The sequence below is a fragment of the Ursus maritimus genome, unplaced genomic scaffold (assembly GCF_017311325.1).
Source record: "Ursus maritimus isolate PB19 unplaced genomic scaffold, ASM1731132v1 scaffold_22, whole genome shotgun sequence".
In the NCBI taxonomy this organism is placed as follows: Eukaryota; Metazoa; Chordata; class Mammalia; order Carnivora; family Ursidae; genus Ursus; species Ursus maritimus.
This window is the reverse complement of record NW_024424675.1, coordinates 27,660,910-27,679,945: the sequence shown is the minus strand read 5'-3', so window position 1 is coordinate 27,679,945 and position 19,036 is coordinate 27,660,910. Positions and strand designations below refer to the sequence as shown.

Here is a 19,036-nt window from a genome sequence, read left to right as displayed (position 1 = left end):
TATTTATTCAGGGAATTATTGTCAATATAGCAGGATGAAATGAAATCATGGTTGTAAAGTACTGGGTATAACGCCTGGTCCGCTGTAGGAGGCCTGTATGTAGTATCTTTACATTATTAGTCATCATCATTCATGCGCTCACGGGGGAAAATCAAATGATCAAGGCCAGAACTACGATAATGCTGAGCATCAACTATCTCTGATGCTTTAGAAATAGGAAGTCATTATTTTAAAAATTTGTTTTGAGGTACTGTGCTTATATAAGATATTTTCCCTGGGAGAAACTAGGTAAAGAGTACATGGGAACTCTGTACTATTTTTGCAACTTCTTGTGAGTCTGAAATTATCTCAAAATGAAAAGAAAACATTCTATTTGGGTGAATGAAGGTACTTTCACATTGGAGTAGAGGTTATAGGGGGAGGGGGCATACTTCCTAAGTGGTGGACAGTAACGGTCCATCAGGAAGGCCCTGGGTCAGGCTGCTGGTACGAATTCAGTGAATGAAAGGTTCAACCCCTGAGTGCTGGGTGCCCAGCAGCCTGGCAGGGGTGAGGAGGGCGAGGCAGGATGTGCTGGTGCCGAAGGATGGGGCCCGGCCCCCAGCTCTCTGAGCAGCGTGCTCACCGACAAGGTGTCTCTCAGAGGTGGTCCGGCCATCTGCAGGAGCCCAGCAGCATCCAAGGGCTTCCTCCCTTGCTTCCTACACGGCGGTCCCTTCAGCACTGAGGCTGGAAACGGAACAGAGAGACAGTCAGGACTGGCTGCCTCCCCCCATCGACTCCGAGCCCAGAGCCCCAAGAAGCAAGTTCCCGGGCTTGTGCCCTCAGTCCCTCCAACTCAGTACCAATTGCTTAAGATTAGGGTCTGAGATCGTGACTCCAGGAAGCAAGCTCTGAGGCTGAGGATTCAAGCCTTTGCCCGAGTCAGCCGCAAGAAGAGCAAAATGCTCAGCGGTGTGCACCCCCTCTTACTTCAGCTCGCAGCCCCGTGGTGCAGCTGGACAATGCCCACACCTAGAGAATGAAGGTCATTTACCTGGAGGAGACTTAGAAGCCCCAGACCCAAGCTGGGTCCATTTCACACCCGAGGCCCCATTTTCTGAAGAAGCATCCTATGCGGATGGCAGACAGCTCCCAGATGTCATGCCGGGAGCAAGGGCTACATGGCCCCGGGACACAGGAGCCATTCCCAGCCCCGTCACAGATGGAGCAGCTGAAGCTCAGAGATCCTGCCCAAGATCCCAGAGCTGCTAAAGACCTCCATGTAAACTGGGAACACAGTGGCCTGCAAGCTTGCACGCAAGCATTCATGCTGTCTGTGCGCACACGCACATGCATGCACACACACACGCGCGTGCGCGCGTGCCCATACAGCCCTGCAACAGAACCACTATAGCACCAGGACCTGGTGACATCACAGAGGCCCCAGGCAGGCAGGGCCTGCAGTGACCCTTATGACACTTATTCACCACTGAATGGAAGACTCCCCAGATGCCCCCGACATCTCTGACAGGTGCCTGGCGTGTCTTCAGGCTTAGCAGGACGGATGTCCAGCCGGCAGCACATGGCAACCACCGGGGGGCTGTGTCAGGGTGGATGGGGGCCCCTGGTGGTCACTGTCTAAGCCCTGGCCACCAAGGAGTCCTGACAGGCCTGTATCCTGCAGCCACTGGGATTCGGCTTCTCCTTCCGCCAACAGAGGAGAACACCCAGATGAACACGCACAGCTATGCACTCAGCCACATGCGCTCACCAAAGCCACATATAAGAACACATACTCACGTGGACGCAAGGGGCATCCCCACATCTAATCACGAGACCCCCCAACACCATCACACTTTCTAATGTGGAGATCTAATAAGACACTGGAGAATACGGGAGTTTTATATATATATATATATATATATATATAACACTGGAGAATCAGATGTTAACTGATAACACTGCCACTGCTGGGAAACAGAGCAGGCTGGGGAGGCCCCCTGTATGTTCTGATTCTGAAACGTAGCAATGAACTCACTCCCTCTCCCAGATCTGGTGGAGACCACCACAGAATCATGCAAGCCCTGCTGTGTGGAGCGTGGGCAAGCCGTTGGTGTCCCCTTGGAGAGTCCCTTTCTACTCAAGACCTTATTTATGATGGAATACACCCCTCCATATGCTTACCCATGGTCCCACCACAAAACCATTCATCCACATCGGTCCTGAGTCCCACCTCCAGAGACTCTACCCAGGAGCTCAGGCCCAGGGCCTGGGAATCTGCACTTGGAACATCCTCCCCGGGTCACTGGAGCACCTGGGAAACACTGGTCTGGTGTGTTCCTTCCTTGTGACGGGGAACAGATGAGAGCTCAAGGAGGAAGTTGCACACATGTTGAGCCGACTGCGGCGGGGGGGGACAGTATATGGTTGTACCCAGTGTGACCAAGTTAGTCAACCAGCTGCCGGTGGTTTAAAAAACCCCAAATTGCCTTATGGCAGCCTGGATTGCACACATAAGCCACACACCCTCATCTTCCAACATTTCCCCTGTACTTGGGCGCCAAGCAAATGCTTCCAGGGCAGACACAGCTTTGTGGGTCCTCCCCTAACGCGCGCCGGCAGGTAGACGCACTGGTCCCATTGCAATGCCAGATTTTTCCCTCCTGCTAACCACAGGTCATTTGTGCAGGATCTTTTCAATGAACCAGTGTTTCCTGAAATCGAGACATTTACCTACTACCTTTATAATTTTTATCTGTATCTAATTAGTACAGTTGTTTCCTTAATATTTTTCCCTAATCATGGGTCACATTTTTACTTACATCTATTCTTTAAAAAAACCTCAATATTCCAACCATTAAAGGAAGCATCTATCACCACAGGTAGTAAGTAGAAGTTAATGGAAACAAGGATTATATTAACATTCTTGGCCCCGTGCCACCCAGAGGCTCTCACTGCCCCGTGAGTCTAACAAAGCTGCCATGTCTATTTAGTTGTCCACACAGGTTTCTCCTCTATCCCCCCGGCCCCAATCCCTCTGTTTTGTGTGAAGTTAGATTGCTGGCCAGGTCACGATGGCCGGCTGTTTTCCTGCAGTGGGGGCATCTCCCCAAGCCACCCCTTCTGTGCCCAGCAATGTGTATTCCACACTTGAGATGCTGCAGCAGACCATCAAGCCCTTGGGGGGACCCCTGCCTCCCATACAATCACATGTTTTGGAAACCATGGGCTAACATAGCTGAATTATATGCCAAACCAAGGAGGTTTCCATGTGCATGCTCTCTCCATTCCCTCCTTCACTGAACAAATAAGGATGGAGTGTGCGAATGCGCTCGGCTCAGGACTAGGCACTGAGGAGGCAGCGGTGAAGAGCAAGGACAATGCCCTGGCCTTGTGGAGCTTATGTTCTAGGCCCTAAGCAAGAACTGCCTGGCTGAGTCCTGTCAACCCCTGGATGATGCCCCCACCGTCATCATCACCATCACCATCATCATCATCATCATTGCCACCATCATCATCACCGTCATCATCATCACCAACATCATCATCACCATCATCATCATCGCCATCATCACCGTCATCATCATCATCAACACCATCATCACCACCATCATCACCATCATCACCACCATCATCATCACCATCATCACCATCATCACCAGCATCATCACCATCATCATCACACATCATCTTCATCATCATCACCACCATCATCATCATCACCATCATCATCACCATCATCACCATCATCACCATCATCATCACCATCATCACCATCATCACCACCACCACCATCATCATCATCATCACCATCATCGTCATCATCATCACCACCATCATCGTCATCACCATCATCACCACCATCATCATCATCATCACCATCATCACCATCATCACCATCATCACCATCATCATCACCATCATCGTCATCATCATCACCACCATCATCATCATCACCATCATCACCATCATCATCACCATCATCACCAGCATCATCACCAGCATCATCACACATCATCTTCATCATCATCACCACCATCATCATCATCACCATCATCATCACAATCATCACCATCATCATCACCATCATCGTCATCACCACCATCATCATCATCACCATCATCACCACCATCACCATCATCATCACCCATCATCATCACCATCATCACCATCATCATCACCATCATCACCATCATCACCACCATCATCATCATCATCATCACCATCATCACCATCATCACCATCATCGTTATCATCATCATCATCACAGTGAATGCTGCTTTCCACTGCTGAGTTTGGGGTGCTCATGCAGTAATAGATAACAGAGACACAGGGTTATCTGTCACTCTGAGAGAGATGGGGAGACATTTAACTCCTGAGCAGAACACGTAGAGTTCCCCGTGAATGTCAGCTCCACAAGGGGACAGATTGGGGTTTGTGTTCGCTGTTGTCTCCCAGTGCCCCAAACAGTACCTGGCATGTAATAGGCACTCATCAATATTTGCTAAATGAATTAATCTAAGGAGAGCATACTCTGATTTATATTATAAAAAGATCATTTTGACCATTGCATGGAAAAGGGGGAGACTGGACGGCTGGGAGCAAGGGTAGGGCGGGGAAACCAGTGAAGAGGGTACTGCATCAGTCCAGATGCAAGGGAAAGCCCCTTCCTGTCTGGCTCCTGTCATGTCTCCCCCCACCCCCACCCCTGGTAGAAGGCCCCCCCAGCACGCAGCAGGCCCCAGCCGGGGCTCCTTACCCTCCGGGAGCTGGCCTTCACCCCTGCCATATCCTCTTCCTTCAGCTCATTCCTCCGTCCAATCTGCCCCGCCTCCATCCGGAAGCCATCCAGGGAGGAGCTCTCTGCTAAGCTATTATTTAAAAAACAAACAAACAACAATAAACCAGAAAAGAAGCATTATGTGCATTCCTCCAGCCACAGGAATTGCTTCAAGGAAGGGAACACTCAGGACTTTGGCTGGGAGTTCTAGGACAGAGACAAGCAGCTCTAGCCCAGAATGTAGAGCGAGTAGCCCCGAGGAGGCGGTGGGCATGCAGTGGGGGTCCAGGCTCAGAACAAAGTGGATCCCACCCTCAGCATAAATAGAAAGCTTAAAAACTTGATCCTAGATGATGTCATTGAGTGGTTGAGTCATAAGGGGGTCACCCGCATGGCGCTTATTACTGGAAAGATCCTCGTTGGGGAGGCAGCCTCCGTCCCCTTTGACAGAGGCTTAGGCCGTTTCCATCTGTCAGTCACAAGTAATGCGACCATAAGCATCCTCACGTTCATCATCCTGTCCCCTTGTGTGGAGGTCACAGTAGAACAGAGTGCGAGGAGCGGATTTGCAGGATCAAAGGGTTTGTGAGATCGTGACACTTCTTGCCAGATTGCCTTCCAGAAAGCATCGTTCTATTGGATTTGTTTGTTGTGGTGGTTGTTGCAGCCCCGGACGGGGTGCTGATTTTGTTCCTGCTGCCTCCCTGGCCTCCCTCTTGTGGGGTCCTGTGCCCTGGAGTCCCCGAGGCTGGGTTTTGCCCACAAGTTGAGATCCCACCCACTTATGTCCCCCAACTTCTGGGGGTGTGATCCAGTAGCCAGGCCCCGGGTCATGGATGTGTGACCTGAGCTGTCACACAGGGTCCCCTGCTTAGAAGGGCTTAGAAGGGCCCCCTGCTTGGTTTAATCATCATCATGGAATTCTTAATAATGTTTGAACAAGGGCCTCCGTATTCTTTTGACGCACGGCTGGCGCCTTTCTCCCGAGTGTCCTGCCCACACACTGAGCTCGACTCCAAGAGATACACACTCACATCCCGAAACACACTCAAACACACACTCAAATGTGGTAAAGCAGAGAGATCTCAGGTCCGCCAGGGCCCAAAGGAAGAGGCAGGGCACCAGCTCTCCCCGGGGAACTGCTTGGCCATTCTCACTGAGCAGAAGCTTAACTGGAGACCGATTCCCAGTTAATTATAAAATTGGCTGTTCCGCTCTGTTGATGCTTCTGGAGAAAGCTGCTAGTCGGCGCGCCTCCTGCGGGTCCGTGTGGTCCCCCATGCTGGCACACAGTTTGGTTTCTTTTGCTGTTTTGCGATTTGCTTGAAAATTGCCAGCATCTGTGTGTTTTTGTGACAATTTGAAAACCTCAGTGACTAAACCCAAACAGAAGTCAACTGTGTCTCCATTTCGACAGCTAAGCAGCGCGAGAGGAGCAGTCGTTTCTCTGGGTGAACTTTCTAAGGAGGTCAGACGGGGGCCCCAGGAAAGAACAGACATGAAATCAAACCCCAGCACTTCTAAAGGTGTTGTTGTGCCGAGATCACAGCGTGCAGTGTGGTGACAAGTCTTCAGTTAAGCACGACTACGGGCTCTCGGCGCGGCCACAAAATTCATTCCGAGCTTCACGAACACAGCCCATTTGTTTTGTTTTGTTTTCAGCATTTTATTCACGTATAGTGGATGCGGAACAGCGCACAGATCCTAAGCGTACCGCACAAGTAACTGTCTCTCATGGTGATCTTGCTTTTAGGCATTTACTGAGCACTTACTACAGGCCCACTAAGCAATAGATACTCGGATCCGTAAGTTTAGAAGGTAAGAACTTTGGCTCAAGTGTCAGACAGGTGTGACTTTGAATCCTAGAGTTGTCATTTATTACTGAAGTAAACTTGGGGAGCCTGTGAACCTCGTAAGCCTCGGCTTCCTCATCGTCACATGGTGTGGGGGTCACTGCAGGCCCCCAAGGATCAGAGGTGGGGGTGGGCAGGCAGCAGCTGAAGGACAGGCTGAGGGGCCCACACAGGCACCATGACCCAGGGACAAGGATGCCTGTCGGGATGTGCAGCGGGAAGCTGGCGGGGCCTCCTGGTCCAGCTCCGCCGGGGGCAGTCGGGCTCTCCGGCAGCCCTTCAGTCCCCTCTGAGCGCCTGCCCCTTCCTGCCACCTCCAGCGGCAGGAAGGGGAGTGCTACATACACCACATCCAGGTTAGACAGAGGCTGAGCCCCACGCACACAACTTGAGTCTCAGGAGAGCCGTTTCATTTCCCTGGGCCTCCGCGTCCTCTGCAGAGGGGGGCTAATCCGAGCAACTGTCACTGTGAGCGTCACAAGAGGGGTTCCTGAGAAGCCAGGCAAAGTAGCTGGCCTATCCTGGGTGCTCGGGAAATAGGAACCGTTGCCACAATTGTCATTAGTGTGCCATCATCGCCACTCCCCTCATCATGAACGATAGAGGCCAGAGTAAGTTTGGGAGAAGGCTCTGGTCACAGCACAGGCCCTGTGGCCACAGTGACACGCTGCCAAAATGTCTCCTGGGGGGCAAAATCACCCCCATTAAGAACCACTGTTTTATATGGATTCATTCATGTAATCCTCACAAGTTCCTGTTATTATTATCCCATTTTACAGATGAGAAAACAGAGGCACATAGAAATTAACTTGTCCAAGATTACCGGTCTAGTAAATGGTAGGACTGGGCTTTGACCTCAGGCGGTCTGGCTCCATGGCCCATGTTCTCAACCATTATGCAATAAGCCCTTTTGCAACTTTTTTTTCTTAATTGTGACTTTTCCTTCTCTCTTTTTTCCTACCCCATTGGCCAGATGAAGCATAAGTTTGGGGAGGGAAGACCACCAGCCTAGACTCAGGCCCAGCTCTGCTTCTTACCAGCTGCTTTGACTCTTTTGAAGATTCCCTCTGGCTCATAATTAGGAATGGAGAGAGGTGCCTGGGTGGCTCAGTTGGTTAAGGGTCTGCCTTTGGCTCAGGTCATGATCCCAGAGTCCTGGGACTGAGTCGCTCAGTGGGAAGTCTGCTTTCCCTCTGCCGCTCCCCGCCTGTGCTCTCTCTCTCTAATAAATAAATAAAATATTTTTTAAAAATTAGCAATGGATAGTGATATGTCATAGCGAGATGGATTGAGATAAATCCCCACGGGGCATGCTAGAGAAGCAATAGGTGGTCACTGTCAGGGAAATGCCAATTTCTCCTTGGCCAAGTAGATAACCCAGGTGCTGGTAAGAAGCAGGGGTAAAGACAAAGGAGGGACAGAGGATATGAGTGGATTGCCAAGCATGGCCACCATGGGAGGGATGGCTGTAGGGTATGTGATGTGACCCTGTCTTTTATATCCTCTGCAAACATCAGGCAATCAAACTGACCAGCCAATGCTTTAGGAATTGGGTTGTTCTAGAGCCAGTGCTAACATGCCAACATCAGCCTCTGGTTCAGGGTGGAATGTGGACAAATGCTGGATGCTCAGAGGTGCCTGGTTACATACACCCAGTCACAACCAGCCCTGATTTCAAAGAGCGCACAGGCGAAGGTACAAGAAGGGAAAAGCCACAGACATTTGGCATTTGCAAGGTTTGATCCCTGGGCTGCAGGAGGAGGCTTTTCCCTTTTTTGGTCCCAGTGCTATATTTTACAGTGTTTGAAAATGTCTTTCCGACAAAGAGTTCTAAGTGTGCAGCTCATGTTGTCCCTATATTACTTGAGTTAATACTAGACAGATCAAATTATTGTTCTCAATTCATTATTCCTCCTTCTACTTATGGCCTTTGCTCCGCACCCATCCATTGACTTGGGCTTTGGGCACATGCCATGCTCTGGCCAACAGAATGCTGGCAGACATGAGATAAACCAAAGCATGAAATGTGTCTGTGTGATGGGGCCGGCCTTCTTGCGCTTCCCATCACCATGGGAAGAGATGTCCCTGGGTGGCTGCAGCCTGAGTCCCAGAATAAACACATATGGCACAGACCAGAGCCCAGCCAGCAGGAGCAGCAAGTTCAGCCAGACCCATCGCTTGAAATGGAGTCACCCATCAGAGCCTGGGCCAGATCGGTGACCCCTCAGCCAGCCAGCAGACGCATGGCTTGAATAATGAGTGTTGCTTTCATGAAGGATTGCCAGTGAGTTTGAGATCATTTCTTACACAGTGATAGCTGATAGAGACAGTGTATTATGAACAACCTAAACAACTTGGCCAGAGGACTAGTGGGCCCACTCTCTCGCACTCACACACATTTCCAGATGCTAGGTACACATGCCACATGCACACTCCATGTCCCACCCTACCCCCAACCCCCAGATGAAATGGCATGCCAGGTTCTGAGTCAAGAGAAGGGTGGGAATCAGGTCTCTGAGAGCAGGGGTTGAAAGGCAATCTCAGGGCATAGCCGTGTGCACATGGGTGCATCAGGGAACATGTAGGTCCATACTTTCCCATGAACATGTACATCCTATGATCACGTGTGATCATGTGGGCTTATGAAGGAGGGCCTTCCCTCTGCTGCTTTAGAACTTGCACAGAAGTCTGGACTCTCCGTGCCCACACAAGTACTCTCATATAACTTAGTACATGACTACGATGTGGATGGTGCCCCTTTGGATGTAATATCTTTATGCAGTGCACAACCTGAACATCAGTACACAGCAATATTGCTATCTATGAAGCAATCCCTGGGAGAATGGGGCGGGGCAGGAATCACATATTATAAAAGGTAAATCCTGTATTTACATTTTTGCGTATCGTCTGAACTGAGCTCTTAAACTCCCTGTAAGGCAACAACTTTCCCCTTAAGACAAGATTGGCTCATTGCAGCCAGCGTGCTCATTCTTAGAATGACTTGGCAATGTTCATCACATTTCCTCCACTTAATAATTCTGTTACAGGTGATATCCAGGCTGTAGAACTTTTAAATGTGACTATTTTATGTTATAGATAATAAGAATACAAACATTTTGAAATACGATCAATACACTTGAGCTTCCTGGATGAGATCTGAGGCTTGGCTGGAAGAGAGAAAAGAGCACAGCTGCAGGTGCTCCTGTCAGCTGGTCAAGGAGGGCAAGAGCCAGAGAAATAGGAGAACTGCTGGCCCGCAGACCCATGGTTCTCAACCCTGACTGTACACTGCAATCACCAAGGAAGCTTCTCCAAGTCCCAGTGCTCGGGCAGTACTCCAGACCAATTGCACCAGAAGCCCCAGAAATGGGACCTGGGCGGCAGTATTGTTTGAAGCTGCCCAGGTGAAGCCATCGTGCCGTCAGGGCTGGAAAGCGCTCCTCCTGGACACATGGTCTTGCAGCTGGTGTTCCGAGGATTGCACAGAAGGTTTCAAGAGTGGGATGGGAAGAAATGGATTGCCCCCAAATTCTCATGTAGCTCTTCTGGGAGGGGGCAGCCTGCATTTCTGGGGTGGCTGGGGGAGAGTTCTGCCCAGGACCTCTGAGACGATGAATGGTCCCAACCAGAAGATCAGGATTGACTAAGCTCCATTTGAAGTGGCAGAGTGCCACCCCCCACTCCCCCACTCCCCAGATCTTAACACATTTAATACAGCTTGCCCTCATTTGAACATGAAGAGGTCTCATACTGAAAAATCCTCTAGTTATAATTTCTCTGGAAAACAAATAAGAAGAGCTGACCATCCCGCCGCCCCCACCCTAAGTGCCGCCAACTGGAAGACGCTGGGTGGCGGCCGCCCCTTCCAGCGGGCTTCCAGCCAGCAGCGCGTCCCTGCCCTGCTTGCCAGAGAGTGTCTGAACGTTCCCAGGGCTTTGAGGCTTGCCTGCATCCTTCCTTTAAGCAAGGTCATGGACCCTAGCTTGTCCCCACCTGAGCCACTTAATCAGATGATTTTATATGTTGGGCAACATAGAGAATTGTATTGGTCACCTGTGCCCACTGAGCACTTGAAATGTGGTTAGTATGACGGCAGAACTGAATTTTTCATTTTATTTCATTTTAAACTTGCAGGGGCAAGGCAGGCACGAAGCCCTGGGGTAGAGGCAGCGACTGCTGTCTGGAGGAGCAGCATGGAAGCCTGAATGCCGTAGGTACACTACTGCCCTCCTCACAAAAACGGTGCCCAGGCCCTAATCCCGGGATCTGTGAGTATGCTATGCTGCATGGCAAGGCAGGGGTTAAGATTACGGATGGAATTTAGGTTGCTAATCAGCCAACCCTGAGATGGGGAAACTCTCCTGGATTATCTGGGTGGGCCTCAGGTAACCAGAAGGTCCTTCAGTGGGGAAGAGGGAGCCAGAAGAGTGAAAACCAGAGACGTGGTAGCATTAAAAGGACTCAAGTGGCCACGGCACACTTTGGAGGTGGAAGGGGACCAGGAGCTAAGGAAGGCCGACGGCCTCTAGAAGCTGGAAAGTGGGCTTTCTCCTAGAGCCCTACAGAAAGGAATAGAGCCCTGCCAACATGTGATTTTAGCCCTGGGAGACCCATTTTGGCCTTCCCTAGAACTCTAGGATAATCCATCTGTAGGTGTAAGCCACTTATTTTATGACAGTTGGTTATGGCAGCAAATAGGTGGCACAGTGGCTTAGGGCCCAGGCCCCGGAGTCAGACTGTCTGGGTCTGGGTCTGCGTCTGTCCTCCTGATGTGTGACCGTGGGAAAATATCGTAGTCTCTCAGCTCTCCCTGCAAAATGGGGGGTGATGATGATGATGATAGTATACACAGGGCTGTGAGGAGGAAGTAAAGTAACGCATACAAATCGTTTGGCCCATAGTTAGTGCTTCAACAAACGTCTAAAAGCAGAACTGCTTCAGCACAGCCTACAAACCACCTAAGGTGGGGCAGACAGCCCGGAGGGGCAGAACGGGAACCAGCATGCGATGCGGCAGAGGAAAGAAGGCTTCCTGGAGGAGACAATGTTGGGCCTCAGTTTTACAGGGTCAGTGGACACCAGGGGGGAATGAGATCCGCAGAGCTCACAGGAAGGGGAGCAGGTTAGTACGCTGGGAAGTACAAAGGAATTTCCCCGGGGGGGTGGGAGTCTACATTTGGGTTTGATGAAAACGAAGTTGGGAAGAAATATAAGGTGGTGGAGACGATCTCCCCAAGCAAAATAAAACCCCGAAGCCATTAACCAGCAATACCTGAGGTTTGATTACATCAAAATTCAAAATTCCTGTATAACAAAGACACCATAAACTAAGTTAGTGATCAGCTGACAGGATAATTGCAACAAATGATAAAGGTTACTATCCAGTCTATATAAAGAGTTCCTAGTTGACCACTCTCTCACACCATACACAAAAATAAACTCCAAATGGATGAAAGACCTCGATGTGAGACAGGAATCCATCAGAATTCTAGGGGAGAACATAGGCAGCAACCTCTACGACATCGGCCAAAGCAACCTTTTTCATGACATCTCCAAAGGCAAGAGAAACAAAAGATAAAATGAACTTATGGGACTTCATCAAGATAAAAAGCTTCTGCACAGCCAAGGTAACAGTTAAAAAACTAAGAGGCAGCCCACGGAATGGGAGAAGATATTTGCAAATGACACTACAGATAAAAGACTGGTATCCAAGATCTACAAAGAACTTCTCAAACTCAATACACGAGAAACAAATAAACAAATCAAAAAATGGGCAGAAGATATGAACAGACACTTTTCCAATGAAGACATACAAATGGCTAACAGACACATGAAAAAATGTTCAAAATCATTAGCCATCAGGGAAATTCAAATCAAAACCACACTGAGATACCACCTTACGCCAGTTAGAATGGCAAAAATAGACAAGGCAAGAAACAACAATTGTTGGAGAGGATGTGGAGAAAGGGGATCCCTCCTACATTGTTGGTGGGAATGCAAGTTGGTACAGCCACTCTGGAAAACCGTGTGGAGGTCCCTTAAAAAGTTAAAAATTGAGCTACCCTATGACCCAGCCATTGCACTACTGGGTGTTAACCCCAAAGATACAGACATAGTGAAGAGAAGGGCCATATGCACCCCAATGTTCATAGCAGCATTGTCCACAATAGCTAAATCGTGGAAGGAGCCGAGATGCCCTTCAACAGATGACTGGATTAAGAAGTTGTGGTCCATATATATAATGGAATATTACTCAGCTCTCAGAAAGAACGAATTCTCAACATTTGCTGCAACATGGACGGCACTGGAGGAGATAATGCTAAGTGAAATAAGTCAAGCAGAGAAAGACAAATATCATATGATTTCTCTCATCTATGGGACATAAGAACTAGGATGATCGGTAGGGGAAGAAAGGGATAAAGAAAGGGGGGGTAATCAGAAGGGGGAATGAAACATGAGAGACTATGGACTATGAGAAACAAACTGAGGGCCTCAGAGGGGAGGCGGGTGGGGGAATGGGATAGACCGGTGATGGGTAGTAAGGAGGGCACGTATTGCATGGTGCACTGGGTGTTATACGCAACTAATGAATCATCGAACTTTCCATCAAAAACCGGGGATGTACTGTATGGTGACTAACATAATATAATAAAAAATCATTTAAAAAAAAGAGTTCCTAGAAATTAAGAAGGAAAAAATTCCTTCAACAAACATCTCATAGAAACGTACACAGCAGATATGAATTAACAGCCACTGGAGATAAAATGTAAATGCTCCATATGAAAAGATGTGATTAGGGAAACACAAATTAAAACAATGTAATATTTCACCCACCAGATTGGCAAACACCAAAAAGATCGCTAATACCCAGGGCTGGCAAGTCTCAAGAAGAAGACATTTTCACATTCTATGCGTATCTGCTGGCCAAACTGGGTGGAGCTGGTAATGCTTGATGGGAGGGGAGTTGGAGGGGTAGGGAACTCCAGAACCCTGAAGGACCCCAACCTAACCACTCGGCATAATGAGAGGCTTCTCCCTTTGCTTCACTATGAGGCAAGAGAGGAAATAAGGAGCCCATCAGAAGGGACCTGCCCTTCGCTGCTTTGTAAGCAAGCCAGTAGAGGTGAGCCCTGGAGAGAACCTGCCTGTAAGCCCTCCTGCGGCAAAGGTGGTTGGAATGCAGCCCTGGTGGCCTTTCCGTGGTGGACGTACAGGAAGGCGGGTGTGAGCAATGGCACTTGTTGCAAGTAAAGGAGCGGGCTCAGAAGGGTGAGGTAAGCGGAGGACTTAGGGCTCAAATGCAGATCTTTCCACCACTCCGAGGAGTCAGGAGGCCTGAATTTACTTACTGCATGAAAACAAATCTGTGTATTTGAGTCCTTCCCAGAGCGTTCCCTGGGACCACTCATGTCTGGTGCATACGGCGCGCTCCCCACATCCCTGCTCTGTGCTGGACCCTTCACATGCATGCGTGTCCTTGCGTCCTCATAGCAGAGAGGGCAGGAACTGTTGCTGCATCTATCTGACAGGAAAGGAAGCTGAGGCTCGGAGAGCTTAAGTAACTTCCCCGGAGCCCCACACAGCTGGTAAGTGGGGAAGCTGGACTTTGAGGTTCAGGCTGACCTTCTACCACGGATGCATTTAAACTGCGTGCGGGTGATTCTTTGGTGCTTGGGTTCACATACAGGGGTGTGTGCCTGGGGGTTAAAGAAACATGCTATCTGGAGAGATAGGTGACATTATCCCATGGCAGAGACCTCGGAGCTGCACATGAGCAAAGCATGAGTTTAGGCAGGTTTGTAAAAATGACTTATTCCACAAGTTATCTGTATCCAACCGGCCAAGTCGTTAAACACACAATGTCAACAGAACCTTGACTGTTGCGCTAGACTCAAAATGGTCTTCCTGCCTCTGTGACTTACCAGATGGTCAGCATGTGAAAAGGTGCTCAACTGCACTAATAATATAAGAAAGCAGAGTTAAAAACAAGATACAATTAGCATAGGCTAAAAAGAGCAACACTGTCAAGAATGTCAGTACAAAAAACTGCACCGGCACCCACTCAGCTAGTCTGTAATTGGACGGAGCCTTCTGGGAAGCCACTTGGCGACATGTTTCAGTTTTAAATGTACAGACCTTTGGACTCAGTGATTCCTATTCTGGGAATTTACCATAAGGTAAGTGCACAAAGATATATATGCCCAAGCCAATGCATATAATAAAAATAGCAACAAGAAAGGAAGGAGGGAAGGAAGGAAAGAAGGAAGGGAGGGAAAGAGGGGGCAGGAAGGGGAAAAAAAAAGAAAGGAAATGGCCTAAATTTTCATCATAGGATGTTAGTTAACAAAAGTACAGTTTGGTCATAAAACAGCCACATGGACCCAGCTGAGACCCCATAGCTTCAGGTCCTGAATCCTGAACCCCAAATAAGCCCTGGGGTCTCTAACACTTCAGACATTCAGAGGGAGGGAAAACGGCATATATGATGGGGGATCCTTCATAACCCTTAGAATCTGAAAATCAGTGACCCCTGCAGAAGGCCATGAGCAGGAGTCCAGGGCAGTGTGTGCCCCACAAGGGTCTGGGTTTGAAGTCCATGGACCAAGGTTTGAATTACACCCCCAGCACTTGGCAGATGGTAACCCCGGGCCATTTACTCGACCTCCTGAGCGTCTATTCCCTCATCTGTAGGATAGGAGGAGAATTCTTTCCTCACTACAGCCCTGTGAGGGAATATACCCCTAACAGATAGGCCAAATACCCCTAACACACAGTAGGTCCTCACCTTATTCCTCTTACCCCTCAGGCCGGGCCCTGAGACATCAGTGTCCCAAATCTCCCCCGCCCCCCCCCACGATGCCTGTACCTTCAGCCCAGGTACACACAGCACCCCGGCTGCCTGGCAGTGCGGGCCCACAGGATCCAGGGACATGGTGAGGCAAGGGGCACTGGGGTGCCAGCCTCTGCATCTGGGCTGCGGGGAGAAGGGCAGGCCCTGCCATTGGCTGGCACTCTTGTGGCTCCTAGTTTGGCGGCTGGGCTGCTGTCACTGTGGGGCTGACTCAATCAATGATGCATGCAAGAGGAAGGCTGTGGGGCTCTGTGACATACCTGATTCCCAGACACCCCCAAATGTCCAACCTCCTCCCCCATGGGGCTGGCTCAGCCAGGACCACCTACAGGCAGACACACACACACACACACACACACACACACACACACACACACTCCCCCTACCCGTCTACCAGCACAACAGTGAAATAACGGTACCTTTAAAAAAGTCATGAAATATTTGCATTGCATTATTACCTGCAGCCATCCGATTGTAAATTAAACTGAATTAATAAAGTACCTGACTAATGTGGCTAGAAAAGGCAGTCACGACTCAGGGATCTTCACCCTGGCCTGGCCACTCTTTGAGCAGGCTGCCCACCTGCTCTATGTCTTGATTTCCACCTCTGTGAAATGGGGATGGTAATATTTGCCAGGAAGCAGGAAAGCAAGCAAACAGGATTGTGCTGAGGGGGTGAGAAGGGCAGGGCCTGGGTGGGAGAGGAGGCTAAGGGACAGGAAAGGGGAGTGGCAGAATGTGGGGGGCCAGAAGGGCCTCTCTGGGAATTGACATTTTGCCTGGAGTGTGAGGGAGCAGGAGCTCGGCACATGCAAAGGTGTGGAAGTGGGGCATTTAGGGACAAGTGAGGGACATTCCTGCCAGTTTCTCTGGCTTGTGTCCCCATATCTGTTAGTGAACAGGAGGGCTTCCTCTTGCTCTCCAGCCAGGACAGAATGCTATGGTCTTTCCCCACTTTGCTCTGGGTTCCTGCCTTGCCCTCCTCAGAGTCTCTGAGTGTTAATGACCTCTCAGGGGGGCATAGTTGACTTTACACTAAGAAGAGTGGCCCCAGGGAGCAACTCAAGGATGGGGCCCAAGTCCATAGGTCACCATAGCCTGCTTTGGCCAGGGGGATGCAAGAAATGGAGCCCAATAACTGGAAATAATACCCCAGGGGAGCCACAGTGCCCAGAACTATGCACGGCCCTCACCAGGGGAGGGTTCCACAGGACAAAGGGTCCCTAGGAGCCTCAAGTCTCAGGTGACTGTCCCTGGCTCTCACATGGAGACTAGGACTGTGCAGATGACTAACTGTCCACTTTTCCCAAGGTCCTCCTGAGGAGGAGACTCTGGAACCATGCTGCCAGAAGGCCAAGTATTTGGAGGTCCCATTGGTGTAGAGGCTCTCCTTCCCTAATATATGTTGAAGAAGCCATGAAAGTGGGCGAAAAAGTACTTTGGAGCCATAAGGAGCTTTGTGTGTAAAACATACTAGATGCTTACTAAGTGTTGGATGGATGGATGGATGGATGGATGGATGGATGGATGGATGATGATGGATGGATGATGATGGATGAATGGATGGATGGATGGGTGATGGATGGATGAATGGATGATGATGGACAGATGATGGTTGATGGGTGGATGGATAGATGGATGGCAGATGGATGGATGCACATGGATGGTGGATGGATGGATGGATGGATGAACGGATGGATGAATGATGGATGGTGGATTGCTGTGTATATGAATGTGTTAGAGCATGAATGAGTGCCTGAATAAATCAGTAAGCCATTAGATGAATGGGTAGAAAAGCAAATGAGTGAAGGAATAAATAAATGTTTGAATGAGTAAACAAGTTGGTCCCTGAGGAAATGAACTTCTGGTCCAGAAAAGTAAACCTAACTTGTTATCACTTCGCTTAGGTGTAGGGAACCCCTGGAAAGAAAGCAAGGAGGAGAGAGTATCCTGAATCTTGAGTAAGCTGCACTTTGAAGCTTCTTTAAGGAAGTACCACCTCTCAGCTTCCTGGAGAGCCACACGTACTCAGAATAGGGTGAAGTGTGCCCACACTCTGGGCAACGTTCCTCAGCCCCCCTTGGGCCTGGTTCCAGCCCTGGAGCATGGGTCAGGTGGATTAGGTCACAGTGGAATGACTCAGATCCCCCCGGGGGAGCCTGTGATGCAGCCCACCTACTCACTATTGTTGAGAGGCGTTCCACGCCCCTCAGACCCAGGAAGCTTCCCAGGGTTGTGTGCTCTGTGCGCAGCATTTCCTCCCTGCCTTTCTCTTCCTCTGAGCATCTCCTGCTCCCAACATAGGTCTCCCACCCCGTGTCATAGATGGAGCCACACAGGCCCGCGGTTGATCCTCAGCTCTGCCACTTAGGCTGTTTGGCTTCAGGCAAGCGCCTTACCTTCTCTGAGTCACAGCTTCCTCATCATTTAAATGAAAATCTTGCCTGTCTCGAGGGGTGGCTGTGAGACTTCAGTGGGATAATACGTGTCAAGGACCCAAACTGTGCCTGGCACACAATGTACCCCAAGCACCTTATTTCCAGGTGCTGAGCTTTGCTCTTTTAGCTGCAGTTTACAGAGCATTTACAAAGTGTCAGCCAAGCCCCGTGCTCAGAACTTTCCATGCACGGCCACACCGAGTTCTCGCAGAAGAGGGCGGTAGGGATCACTGTGTCCCGCTAAAAATATACACGGAAGTCCTAACCCCCAGGACCTCAGAATATGACCTCTTTTGGGCATAGGGTCTCGACAGAGGTAATCAAGTTAAAATGCAGTCATTAGGGTGGGCCCTCACCAGTGAGGGGTCCCTCCAGAAAGAGGCAATTTGGAGACAGAGACAGACACACACACAGGGAGACGGTGCAAAGACACGGCAAAGAAGGCCCTGTGAAGAGGGAGGCAGGGGCTGGAAGGATACAGCCAGAAGCCAAGGATCTGCTAGAAGCTGGATCCTTCCCGTAGGTTCAAAGGGAGCATGTCCTGCCAGCGCCCTCTGGACTCCTGGCCTCCAGACTGTGGAACAATCTGGCCCACCCAGTTTGTGCCACTCTGTGGTGGCCGCCACACGAAACAAACACAGACAGGATTGGCCTCATGTTGCCAAGGACGACACTGAGGCTCCTGGGAGTAGGGGTGGGCGAGGGAGGGGGTTGCACTCAGGGTTCCAGAGCTTCTGGATAGAGATGGAAAATAAGGGCATGCCTGGGAGATGTGTCATGACAACAGGTCCAAAGAGAGAGCCACGTCCACTTACTGTTCCGAGGTTACTGGTGTGTCTTACAAACATCAATGGCACAACCTTCAGCTGCATCGTCCAGGCTAGGAAGCGCCAAGGATATCCCTGCGGATCTCGAGAAATACCTCTCAGTTAGTAGTCAGGAAAATGGGCCACTTCCAGGCTGTGTGACTTTGGGTGAGTTACTTCACCTCTCTGACCCTCAGTTCCCTCATCTGAAAATGGAATTATGACCCACCTCACAGGGATATTGCAAGGATCAAATAAGACCACTCATGGGAAGCGCTTAGCCCTGGGGCAGACCCACAGCAGCAGCACTCCGCCACAGCTGCTGGA

At 50.0% G+C, this 19,036-nt stretch overlaps 1 protein-coding gene across 1 annotated transcript in view; it reads right to left on the bottom strand.

Moving 5' to 3' along the window:
- Positions 1-354: 354 nt before the first annotated feature.
- ADIG (adipogenin) overlaps positions 355-19,036 on the bottom strand; it is a 28,500-nt gene continuing 9,818 nt past the window's right edge. Inside the window, 3 exon segments of the mRNA XM_008698100.2 lie at positions 355-729; positions 4,742-4,853; positions 18,719-18,813. The gene's annotated coding sequence lies outside the window, so the exon portion shown is untranslated.